At 41.5% G+C, this 12,956-nt stretch overlaps 1 long non-coding RNA gene across 1 annotated transcript; it reads left to right on the forward strand.

Moving 5' to 3' along the window:
• The first annotated feature begins 86 nt into the window (after positions 1 to 86).
• LOC117503723 lies at positions 87 to 12,359 on the forward strand. The gene is made up of 3 exons (XR_004558649.1): positions 87 to 196; positions 9,077 to 9,081; positions 12,349 to 12,359. It is a non-coding gene; the product is annotated as an uncharacterized LOC117503723 (long non-coding RNA).
• Positions 12,360 to 12,956: the final 597 nt, after the last annotated feature.

The following is a 12,956-nucleotide window of genomic DNA, read 5'->3' on the forward strand; positions in this document are numbered from 1 at the left end:
TCAACATGGTCATCAAAAACGACTAAGTCCCTTCGGCTGCTCCCTTGTTTGCACTTGAGGTTGCCACAGCAAATCCGAGCTGCATCTGCATGCTGAATTGGCACAAGTTTTACACCGGATGCCCTTCCTGATGCAACTCCACATTACATGGAGAAATGTGGCAGGGGTGGGATTGGAACTGGGAACCTTCAGATCAGTGTATCACAAATGAAACACAAAATATCAATGACTAAAAGCTGAAGTAGTCAACTGGTTGAGTGGTCAAACATCTGGGAGATTAGCAAGAAGTCCAGTTGTTGCAGGGTAAACTTTTAGATGTCTCTCACCTGGATGACTAACAACCTTCATCCACAAAATATCAATTTACACAGCGGATTGTAAAGTGGATTTGATATGGATGACCTGCTACTTGTGCCATGCTACCAAAATGCACCTGGAGTTGCATTAGAAACTCCAGATGCACAATGAGGCCCATAAGTCCTTGGACAGTGCAAAAGTTTTGTAATTTCACCTCTGTATGCCACCACAATGGATTTTACATGAAACAATCGAGATGTGCTGGTATTGTAGAGTTTTGGATTTAATTCAAAGTATTGAACAAACTTATCATATTAACAATTTCGGAAATTCCAGCCATTTATACACACAGTCCCTCCATTTTCAGTCCATACGTAACTGGACACACTAATCATAAAGGTGACTTTTAATGCAAACCATCACTTTAAATCCATCGGGGTATAGATACTTGAACACTCCCAAGTCACGGAAAAAGTCTTATGTAATTAAGAAATACAAACAGGATGTTACCGTACGGTGCAACTGTGTATATTAAATGGCTGTAATTCCAAAATAGTAATATTTTAGTGAAACCCCTTGAATTAAAGCTGAACATCTACACTACAAACACACATTGATTGTTTCAAATTCACCTCCATTGTGGTAGTATACAGAAGCAAAATTACAAAAATGTGTTACTGTCTGTCACATCACATTAAAAAAAAACATTATTCAAAAATTCCAAGCTGTATTTGAAGAAAGCATAAAGTAGAGGGTTCAAAGTAGAGTTTGCTTAATTTCTGAGTCTTAAAATATTGAAATATTTCTTACTTGTATTAGTTTTGTGTATTTCTTCATAGAAATTTGGAGATTCAATGTCCAAATTGTGTTTGTGTGTTATCACCTTATTTCTTTTATTTTATAGTATTGCACAATTAGCAATACTAAAACAGGATAAAAATATAAAAAAAACATGCTTGTCCATGAAGGAGCTGAAATAGAATATTAAATCTGACACTCGTATGCTCTGGTTGTTCTAACACCCTTAAAACTGGGTTCTAAATACATCAAGAAAACGAAAATAAACTTGGACTTTAACTCAATCTAGTCCCAGTAACAACACCTCATGGCCTCCCAACTGCACATGGGACAAGTAAAATCCTTATAAAATACTGACCAGAATAAATATTTTGCTACATTGCTACGACTCTCAAAGTGCTTTCCATTTGGCTCTGGGATCAACTGAGAATGTGGCACTTGAATGTCTGGCAAACACTATGAATCAGGTCAGTTCAGGGACCACACACAGGTGCTGGATGTCCCATTATCAACCACACTATGGAACTGCATTTGGTCTTGGATAGCAACAACCCAGGCAGACAATCTGTCCAGCCAGATGATAATTGGACATCCCCAATGCCATTTCTCAGAGGTGTGACAAAGTCACCATCAAGTCATTCTCAAATCATCAATCTGCAGGTCCCAAGTTAAGTCTCAAGTCAGCTTGCAAACAATTGGTGGTTATTATGACTTGAAACTTGACTTGGGACTTCCTGATTCATGACTTGCGAGTGACTTGATGGTGACTTCGTCCCACCTTTGCCATTTCTACTTGCTTGGGTCCTCAATAGTCAAGCACCCTACGTGCTTGATCATGATCAGAGAGATCCGTCAGATGGCCAAAATTTCATAGCCAACATTCCCTCCTAAGAGACCTAGTGCCAAAGAACACAGGAAGCACCAGGATCCGAAAGACCTAGACCTTCATTATCCTTCAAAAACACTGGCATCACCAAACAATTCTATCGAGGGATGACACCATAACTTCTTTGCAGGCATAGTCACTACAGAGTCACAAATACCCTACAAAGTTTGACATGTTTTACTGCATACAGATACACTTCTGATGGCTTAGTCCAGGAAATCATTTAAAGCCTGGGTTTTCGTCTTGATCCAGGACAATCACAAACCCAGACACCAGGACTCCTCACTCAGCTTCTCACGTCTTGCAGTCAAGGCATCCAGAGATTCTATATATCACAGCTTTGTCTGCAAAGTCAAGGTCAATAACCCCAAGAGGATTTTTTTTCTTTTTTTTTTGTAATTTGTGAGCAAAATGGTATCATTTTTTAAATGAGGTTTTGGTCTAATCTTGATACTAGATGGGGTACTTTGTGGCACCAGTGGTTGGCACACTTGCCTACCATCAAGAAGGCACCCTGTTCAAGGGCACCTGTGCCCCAATCTTCTTGTACACCTGGTGTTTCATCAGCAAAGGCACCCGGCACAACATCTGAGCCAAATCAATATGCAGAGCAAAATGGCAGAAGCCAAAAGAAATTAGTCTTGTCCCAGGACTACAAATGGGCACAAAGCTAATCTCTTTATGCAGGCAACATGGGTGATGACATTTATACCCGGCAGCCAAAAACCGAACAGGGTTTTTTTTGTGTGTGTGTGTGTGTGTTTTCTTTACGAGTAACAACTGTTTGACTTGTTAGCCCCCTGTTTTCAGTTCAGCAGTGAACCTGGTGAGATGCATTGCGCCCATTTGGCACACCGTAGAGACTGTGCACTCAGAGGATTAGCTCTCTGTAAAACATGTAAACCTTCTAAAATGAGCTTCCTGAAGTGTCATTGAGCAACACATTGAAACTGGACCAATTACTGTAATGCTACCGGCCTTGAACTCCTGCCAGTTGGATGATGAGAAAAAGCCTTGAGGTATTCAGAGTTTCAGTTCTGTTGAATTTATAATGTTGACTTGCAAATGAATTTATTTCAGAAACAATATTCCAATCCTCTCAGTGAGGTAACAGGAGCTGACACACTGTGATTAGTGCTCCAAAAGTGAGTAATGAAGTGGCAAAGAAGCACAAGCGTTTGTGTGGTCGGTTAGGGTGTGTACACATTAAAATGGGAGGGTCGGGACTGACCTTTAACATTTGCTAAAGGGCTCTGAATCTTCATTACTTACCGACAAGACACACCTGGTGAGATGACAGTGAATAATTGCTGAGATGCTGTGTGACGCCACACCTGGACAATTTTGCAAGGTCAACCAGGTTTATCTGCCAATGAGCATGGGTGGAGGTTAGCGTACTTGATCACTTGGGTTTGCATACAAGAGTTTACAAAAAGTAATTTGTGCAATGGAATTTGTGCAAAGAGAGGGTCTGTGCGTCAGGGAACAGTTACTAATGTCACCTGACAAAAACGTTCTCATTTTTCAGGCCTTTGTAACAATGGCGTTGACACATGAGTGACTACTTTCTGTTTTTTAATTAGAACAAGATTCTTTGTTGGTAGCTTTATGTATTCTGAGCCATGACAGTGTTTATGCCTTTTCAACTGGCGTTGCATTGAACCCTTCACCTCGGAGGAGGTAGACGCCAAGCATATGTGGGTGGAAGATAGATTTAAAACCATTTTTTCCTGGGCAACTGTTTTTTACTGTTACTCTCATGCTTAGGATCAAAGACAGGATTATTACATAACTCATCTTTAGACTCACTCTCGGGGAAAGTTACAGTGACTACAGGATGCAATTCGCTGATAACTGGGAAAGACAACAAGGCAGGATCCTTTTGGGGGCAAAAGCCTATTCACAAGCTCAGGTAGTATCTAGGGTAGTATCTGTCTAGCTGACCTAGGTTTGTTTCACAGTAGCTATGTGTCTTGTTAAGTTAGTGGGACTGTTCTCTGTGTAGCTGGACTGTGGTATCATCGCCTCCACCCCCCCCACCCCCACCCCCCTCTTCCCCCCAGGTGGTGCAAGGCTGCTGGCATTCGGTGGGTAGACTCCAATGGTACGGTCCTTGGTCCCACTTCAATGTAATGTTTATTTGAATAAGATATTGTACATCACAGTTACTCATAAAAATTACTTCAGGTATTCAGTTACCTGTAACCAATAAGTTACTTCACAAAATTATAGTTACTCTTTTACTTCTATTGTTGCCTTCAGTCATTGGGTTACATTTTTCGATCAATGGGTACTGGCCTATACTGGTGACAATAACTGGTGACAGACTGGTATGTGATCCAGGGGGAGTTGTTGACCGTCATTCACTTCACGTTAAGGAATCCAAGGATAAGCACAGGTACCAATGGGCCTAAATGGGAAGGTGATGGTCTAGTGGATAAGTGTTGGGTTTGAGACCAAAGGATCCTTGGTTCAAGCTCTAGCCAGACAATCACTAAGGGTTCCTTAATCCCAGAGTTGCTCCTGGTGGGTAGTGAGCGCCTTGCATGGCAGCACCCTGACATTGGTGTGTGAGAATCTGTGTGTGAATGGAAGAATGCAAGGCATTATTGTAAAGCACTTTGAGCTTCTGATTCAGATGGAAAAGCGCTATGTGAATGTAGTCCATTTAAATACATACATACCATCAGTGGGCACATTATACAGTTGTATGTAAAAGTTTGGGCACCCCTGATGATTTTCATCATTTTCCTTTCTAAATCATTGGTTGTTTGGATCAGCAATTTCAGTTTATATCACATAGCAGACAAACACAGTGATAATTGAGAAGTGAAATGAAGTTTATAGGATTTACAGAAAGTGTGCAATAATTCTTTAAAGAAAATTAGGCAGGTGCATAAATTTGGGCACCCCAACAGAAAAAATACATCAATATTTAGTAGATCCTCCTTTTGCAGAAATAACAGCCTCTAAACGCCTCTATAGCTTCCAATGAGAGTCTGGATTCTGGTTAAAGGTATTTTGGACCATTCTTCTTTACAAAACATCTCAGTTTTGCTGGTTTCTGAGCATGGACAGCCCGCTTAAAATCACACCACAGATTTTCAATAATATTCAGGTCTGGGGACTGAGATGGCCATTCCAGAATGTTGTACTTGTTCCTCTGCATGAATGCCTTAGTAGATTTTGAGCAGTGTTTACGGCCATTGTCTTGTTCAAAGATCCAGCCCCAGCACAACTTCAACTTTGTCACTGATTCTTGAACATTGTTCTCAAGAATCCATGTGACCCTCAACTTTAACAAGATTCCCAGTACCTGCACTGGCCACACAGCCCCACAGCATGATGGAACCACCTCCAAATTTTACTGTAGCTCGCAAGCGTCTTTCTTGGAATACTGTGTTCTTTTTCAGCCATGCATACCCCCCCTCCCCCCTGTTATGTCCAAATAACTCAATTTTAGTTTCATCAGTCCACAGTGCCTTATTCCAAAATGAAGCTGGCTTGTCCAAATGTGCTTTAGCGTACCTCAAGCAACTCTGTTTGTGGTGTGTATGCAGAAAAGGCTTCCTCTACATTACATCATAGAGCATTTCTTTGTCCAAAGTGTGCTGTATAGTTGAATGATGCACAGAGACACTATCTGCAGCAAGATCATGTTGTAGGTCTTTGGAGCAGGTCTGTGGGTTGACTATGACTGTTCTCACCATCCTTCGCTTCAGCTTATCTGAGATTTTACTGTGCCTGCAGTCTTCCATTTCCTCACTATGTTCCTCACAGTGGAAACTGACAGCTGAAATTGCTGAGATAGCTTTTTATATCCTTCCCCTAAACCACGATGCTGAACAATCTTTGTTTTCAGGTCATTTGAGAGTTGTTTAGAGGCTCCCATGTTGCCACTTATTAGAATAGATGCAAAGAGGAAAAACATTTGCAGATGGCCACCTTAAATACCCTTTCTCATGACTGGATTCACCTGTGTAAGGAGGTCAATGGTCAATGAGCTTACCAACCAATTTTGTGTTTCAATAATTAGTGCTAAATGTTTCAAATCAATAAAATGACAAGGGTGACCAAATTTATGCACCTGCCTAATTCTGTTTAAATAATTATTGCACACTTTCTGTAAATACTAGAAACTTCATTTCACTTCTCAAAGATCAGAGTGTTCTTCTGCTATATGATATATTTAACTGACATTTCTGATCAAGAAAACCAATGATAATTATCAGGGGTGCTCAACCTTTTGCATACTGACTTGGTCTGTAGGCTGATTCCAAAGTCGTTGGGGGCTGTGCTCAGCCCATTGGCCTTGGGTATGACATTTGTAAGTTATAGGGGAAACACCAAGAGTTCCATTTCTATTCACGGTACATTCCAATTCCACATTTGAGACAGACGTGGTCAAAGCCGCTATAAAGAAGAAATACAGGTCTCACATTATATATCAAGAATACCACTGGCAACACCAAATGACACCATGCAACTAATACCCCACTTTTAGTCTAGCAATAATAGAGTGATTATAGAAGACTAAAGGTACCATAAAGGTTCAATAAGGTCAATATAAAGCTTATACTCTGGACTACAGACACTGTGCAACTCCCTACAGGGATATTGTAAAACATGAAATGTGCGTCTGTGTGTGTAGGCACGGGCAGCTGGAAGTGATCCTATTTCGATGCCAGTGTACAAGACTTTTGTTGGACCGTAACCCTTATTTCACAGGAAATCCACACTTCAGCCGTTAACGGGTGGTGGACTTAAAGCCCTCCAGAGAGAGCAGCAGGGGGAAGAAACGGTTTGAGGTAAATGCCAGACGGCCGGCCCACTCTCATTAGGAGATGTGTGGGTCATTTTTTTCTTTGGGCCGTTTCTAGAACTTTGGTGTGTGATGTGTATGTGTAGGAAAGTACCAGCAGGTGTAGAGGTGTGTGTGCATTGGGGGCTGCAAAAAGCCGCTCGAGACCTAGGCAGCAGGCACAGAGGTGTACTTTTCACCATGCGGGGCACACACGTTGCGCCCGCAGTGTCAATCAGCGTCAAAGCAAAGAAGAAATCCAGATGCCCAGAAAATCTGTCTTGGAGGAAATTTTTGTAGATTGGTACCTTTTGAACTGCAGCTAGACACGTCCCATGTGCCCCACAAACCTCAGGTAAATAAGTTAGGTCTGACAGCTGATTATGCACTGAAGGCAAATATGTTGGAAGTGGGAGTGCTCTGCTCTTTGGGAGTATTACTTTCCCTGATTATTATGTTACAAAAAGAAAAAATCTCTTTAAAAGCTCCGGGCCTATTGAGGAGGAATTCAGAATGTCATTCATTCTATAGCTTTTTTAATTAGGGCACGGAATTTTAAAGGCCTAATGACTGAAGAGGAACTGCAACCACGCATGCAACTGACTGACACTGTAATTTTCATAACTGCCATAACAATAGCTCCCATTTCAACACCATTGTGACTTCTCACCATGCAGAAACCAGACACCAAAATGAATTGATACTAATTGTCACTGCTAACGACTTCCAGCAGGGTTGTGCCACTGAGCCGTCGGCCCGTAAGGATACCGCACGGGATCATATCTTTGTTTTGTTTGTGTGAATAAATCTGGAATTTCAAGCACAGTCTGACTGCCAGGAGTTGTAAAAATGAAAAAACGAGAGAGAAACACAGGTCACAATGATTCAGAGTATCTGCACGCAGTCTGCAAACACATTCATGCAAGTGGCTTCATGTGCACAATCGTCTGCTCTTTCTCAGCTGTACTTCTCCCCCCCCTCAAGCTATTTGTGCGCAAATTAACACACTAATCATTTTTGAGGGCAACAGGTGACAAGGAAGAATAAGAGGAGCAACATACAGGTGTGTTGTGTTCATCACCAGCTGAGGGAGGGAGGAAATACAAAACAAAATAAATTAAATATAAAATCAGTTCAGGTGCCATTCTGAAAACTTCAGTCGGTGTTTAACAGCACTACAATATAGTGTGACGTATCCTTTAAAAAATAAAATAGAAAATAAATTAATTTATGTGCTTTCACCATGTTATGCAAAAAAGTACTGAATGTCTACAACAATAATGTTGAATATTTCCAGGCTCCAGCTTCTTAAATATGGGAATTTTTGCCTGCATATGCTTTATTTATTTTTTAATTATTTTTTTTAAAGGCAGATTTCTCAAAAACAAATAAAGAAATGTTGGGAGTCTTCTGGAATAAATTTGAAGATGAATGCATATTTAAAAAAAAATATATTATGCAAAAAAGTACTGAATGTCTACAACAATAACGTTGAATATTCCCAAGTTCCAGCTTCTCAAATATGGGGATTTTGCCTGCATATGTTGTATTTATTTATTTATTTATTTTTAAAGGCACATTTCTCAAAAACAGATAAAATTACAAATGTTGGGAGTCTTCTGGAATAAATTTGAAGCTGAATGCATCTTTAAAAAAAAAGCATTGTAAAGTTGAGAGAATGAACAGAAATTATTCATTTATTTTTAAAATTTCTTTAGATGCATGCATTGTAAGTTGTTGAGGGAGGTTCAGATACAGAATCTGAGCTGGAAAATTTAAACATAATTAGATAAGGTCTTTATAAAATGAAGTGATTTATGCAAAAAAAATGTAGAAAGGGATAATGCCATTTTGGGAATGTTTAAACCAGATTTGAATAAAAGGGGCAATCACAGCTGAGGACTTGGAGTGGGTTGTCTATTAACCAAATGATCGGTGGACTGATTTCCCAGTGTGCATGGACTGCACACTGTGACCAGTTTGCTCAACATATCTGCTTTATGCTGAACAGTTAATAGTTTGGACTGGAACATTTTGTGGGACTCTGGGTGCATGAAGGTCTTGTGAAGCTCTCTGTGCCCAGAAAGGTACTTACAAGGATCCCTCTTAACAGGGTTCAATCCCAGCTATGTGCTACTCAGCAACAGAAGCAGTCTGACTTCACTCCCAAGAACTCAAACATCTACCACATCCTTGCTCTGTGAGTGCTAGTATCAACAGTGCCACATCAACAGTGCTTCTTTGCATGTATATCCCATCTGTAGTCTGTCACATTTTGAATGCTTTCTTCAGAGGAAGAGTTGAGATCTGTGTTGACTCACTTTCTGAATAAGGTTTAAAGAATTTTACCTGAACTCACCTCATCAGTGAACTGAAGACTTAAGTGTTCAGGTGACCACACGTTGACCTCAGGCATCATCATTAACAACTCGGACCATTCCAACTATATATTTTATACCTTTCGGCCTAATTACTTTACACCCAGCTGGCCAGCTAGCACTCCCCTGTCCCGCTTGCCTCCTTTCCCCTACATGAAGGAGGCTAATCACCGGTGTGATCTCCTCCTTTTGACCTCTGAACCCCCCAACACTAGAATAACAACTTCCAAACCAGCCCCCCACCCCACCCCCCAACTCCTCAGTGCTTTCCCCCAAATTAGGAGGGTGCTTTTCCCCTTGCAGATGACAGATGAGGGGTCAGGGGGTTGCTGGACCCCCTGGCAGGTTTTGCATTGTGCCCATCGGGGGATGAAATGGGAGGATGTCCGAGTTTGGGGAGTGACAAAAGAAAACTGAGAATTTGTAGTCATGTTGACATGGATATATGACTGTCTGAAAACTGGGCATGGCAGAGAAAGGGGTGCAAAGAGCATGCAGGTTAGCTTTGAGATGAACCTGCAATAAGGGGATAAGGCTACACCTGAGGAGAAGCCACAAAAAAAGGTGTGGCATGAAATTAAGGCAATGAGATTGAATGAAATCAGGAAAGTAAAAAAGACGGCGTGACAAGGCTGCAGCGGGCCTTTTACCTCCGCTGCAATAAAAGCAGCGTTGCAGTCCAATGAATCAAGACGTTGGGAGCTTTCCTCTCTCTGTTGTGTGTTATGTCCACTGCTAATGGCCCACAGATGTGGAGGTATTTCACAAGTGTGGCTTTGGAAAACATTCCCGCACATAAATCCAATTAGGTTGGACCTGCACACGAGCTTGCTAGCAAGAAGGCGAGAACGACGTTCACGACTGACCAAACGCTCCACAGACCCAGCTAGCTTAAATAATCAGGTTTTTTTTTTTTTAAACAGTAGACAGACCAACGTGTTGACTTAGTAAATACAAACAACTTTCTAAGCTAACATAAACCAAAACCAGAATTCAGGACTTTGGCTATTTGGGTTTGTCTGGTTTTGAGGACAACGTGCTTTGACAGTTAGCTTGCGGCTTTTCCTTCTCACCTGTACAAATCGACTGAAAGAGTAACACAGGATTATGTGAAACATATCTTACTTGCAACAAGAGCATTGTTATAAGCTTGATATCATGCCAAAGATGTGTCATCTTATGAAATACTCATCTCACCAGTTTACCTGCCCTGCGATAAGGCAAAACAGAAAGAAAAAAGAAGGCTTTACGAAGCAGGCAGCTTCATTACAATCATTTTTTACTCTAACAACAATTAAAAGCAACTGTCACTATTTAAAAGTCAGCTAATTGTGTTATGAGAAAAATGGTGAGATGATCTCCAGCTTATGTGTATTTGCGCTAAGTGAAGCCCCTACATCGTATGCCATCAACAAAAAAAAGTTAATAATTAATCAATAATAATGGAAGTTGTTTAACTCAGTAAGTTGTTGCCTTGCAGAGGTGGTCCATAATATTTCGCTTCACACTCTTTGGCTGCAGTCAGGCGAGAAACACAGCAAAATGAATTTTAGCGAGTGAAACACCTAGCATGTTTTTTTTTTTTTTTACATTTTACTTATCAGATAAAATATCTAACTTTCAGGCTGAATGGCATAACTGTTATATCAAATGATGCAGCGTTATGATTAATATCCGCAGAATATGTTTTCATTCACAAGCTAGTTTAACAAGTCTATTTTTGAGCTAGCTATGTGTTAACCAGCAAAGCTAGCTGGGGAGCTGTTGTTATTTAGCTCTGTTTTTAAAAGAATGCTAATTGCAAGCATGATGCGCCATATTTTGCTTCATGACCTTTAGCTACCAGGAAATAATATATTTAATATTTAAAGATAGGTACAGGGATGAATTTTATGTCATCTGATGGGAACTAGCGTTGCCATTTATGTTACCATTTTTAGTAACTAGTTAGGCTGAGTTTGAGGAAGTGGAACAGGAAGAGATTTTCTTCTTCTACAGTCTGTCAGAAGGCCAGTGGGAGACTTGAGTTGAAATTTTATCGATTTTCTTGTTTTAAAATCCTTCTCTATGCCACTTCACCATGAAGCTGTGATTGGCAAAAGTTGCCTCCAAGACTTGCCTTGCATGTCTTGGTGGCTTCCCTCGCTTGTCTTCTTCTTGCTCAGTTTTAGACAAACACCGTTTCGAGTTTGGGTTCCACCTTCAATTATCATTCCTGAACAGATTAGTGTTAGAAAGTGTTGCTGAATTACTGCGAAAGCTGCTCACGCTTTTCTTTTATTGACACTCCCAAATGCACCAACCCCCTCAAGACTTTTAAATGTGCTTCAAAGACGTTTTTTTTGTTGTTGTTCCTGAAAAGCATTAAAATGCAAGTGATGAAAAATATTCTGTTAAAAGAACTTTTGGCGCAGCCCGTTTGGCCATCACAGCTGACAACGGGCTGCAGTCTCCTATGAATGCTTTATGTGAAATCCAGTTGTTATGCAAACACAGTGTAGGCCAGATCATAAAATAGAAGAAATATTTTGTCCACATTTGGAGCTGACCACAGTCAATGACTAATGTAGTCTTAACAAAACTGACCACGGTTCACATGGTCCGTATGCTAACATCTCAGTCATTCCAGCGGTACAAATGATTTGACCCGAAGTCGGTGCTTGGGGACGACCGTAGCTGACTGCGTCTGGACCCTGAGCTGTTTTTTCCAGCGTGGCAGCTGCGGCATGCTTGTCTGGTACCTTATTCACTGCTAACTGGCTGCACGTGTGTCAAAGGACAAATCCAGATGTATTACTTGTACTTTCTGCACATGCATTCACTTGGACACACTCTGGAGGCCCACCGGCCACAAAAAAAAAAAGAAAGCACACCTCGCCACACGCCACAGACGCCGCACACGCACGCCCACTAATCCCCTGGCCTTATCGACACAGCAGGAGTGCAGTGGTCCTGTGTGGGTCTATTAACTAGGGTGGGGCAGGGAGAGGTGAGACACAGAAGGATAAAGGGGGGTGGAGAGAGAGGACAGAATGGGGGTGGGGGTGGCGAGGTGTCCCACCAGGTGCTAATAGATTTCCTGCAGCTTTGAATTGTTTGCTTGCGCTGGTCTCCTGGAATGGCGTTGGGTTTCATCTGTGGCAAATTAACCGGACCGAGGGTTGACCTCCCTTCACCACACACCCCAGACACACGTCTGCGACACACATTCCGGCGCACACGAAGAGGGACGCAAGTGTGCATGCGTCCATTTATGTCGTCCCCCAACACGTGGTTCTGTGGTGAAATAAAATAAGAATTGTATGACTTGTCTTTTCTCAGCTCAGTTTCTTTCAGAGGTTATGCACATTTGGAACTGTTTAACATCTAATATCTACACGCCACACAAGCAGAAGGGAGTTCAGACATGTTACAGCAATAATAGCATAACAAAGAAAATAGAAGCACTGATTCATATTACACATTTTGCACATCAAACAACTTTCATTCTTTTTCTGCCACTTATCTGGGTTGAAGTACACCAAGCAGCTCATCCCACACTTCCCTATCCTTGGCGAACTCTTCATGGGGGATTCCGAGGTGTTCCCAAGCCAGCTGGGAAATATAATCCCTCCGGCATGTCCTGGGTTTTCTCCGTGTCCTTCTCCCGGTTGGATGTGCCTGACAGACTTCCCAAGGAAGGCAACCAGGGGGCATCTTCACCAGATGCCCGAACCATCTCAGCTGGCTGCTTTTGAAGCAAAGAAGCAGAGTCCCTACCGGATAGTTGGGCTTGTAAGCCCAGCTACCCAATTGA

This window comes from Thalassophryne amazonica, chromosome 22 (assembly GCF_902500255.1).
Source record: "Thalassophryne amazonica chromosome 22, fThaAma1.1, whole genome shotgun sequence".
NCBI lineage: Eukaryota > Metazoa > Chordata > Actinopteri > Batrachoidiformes > Batrachoididae > Thalassophryne > Thalassophryne amazonica.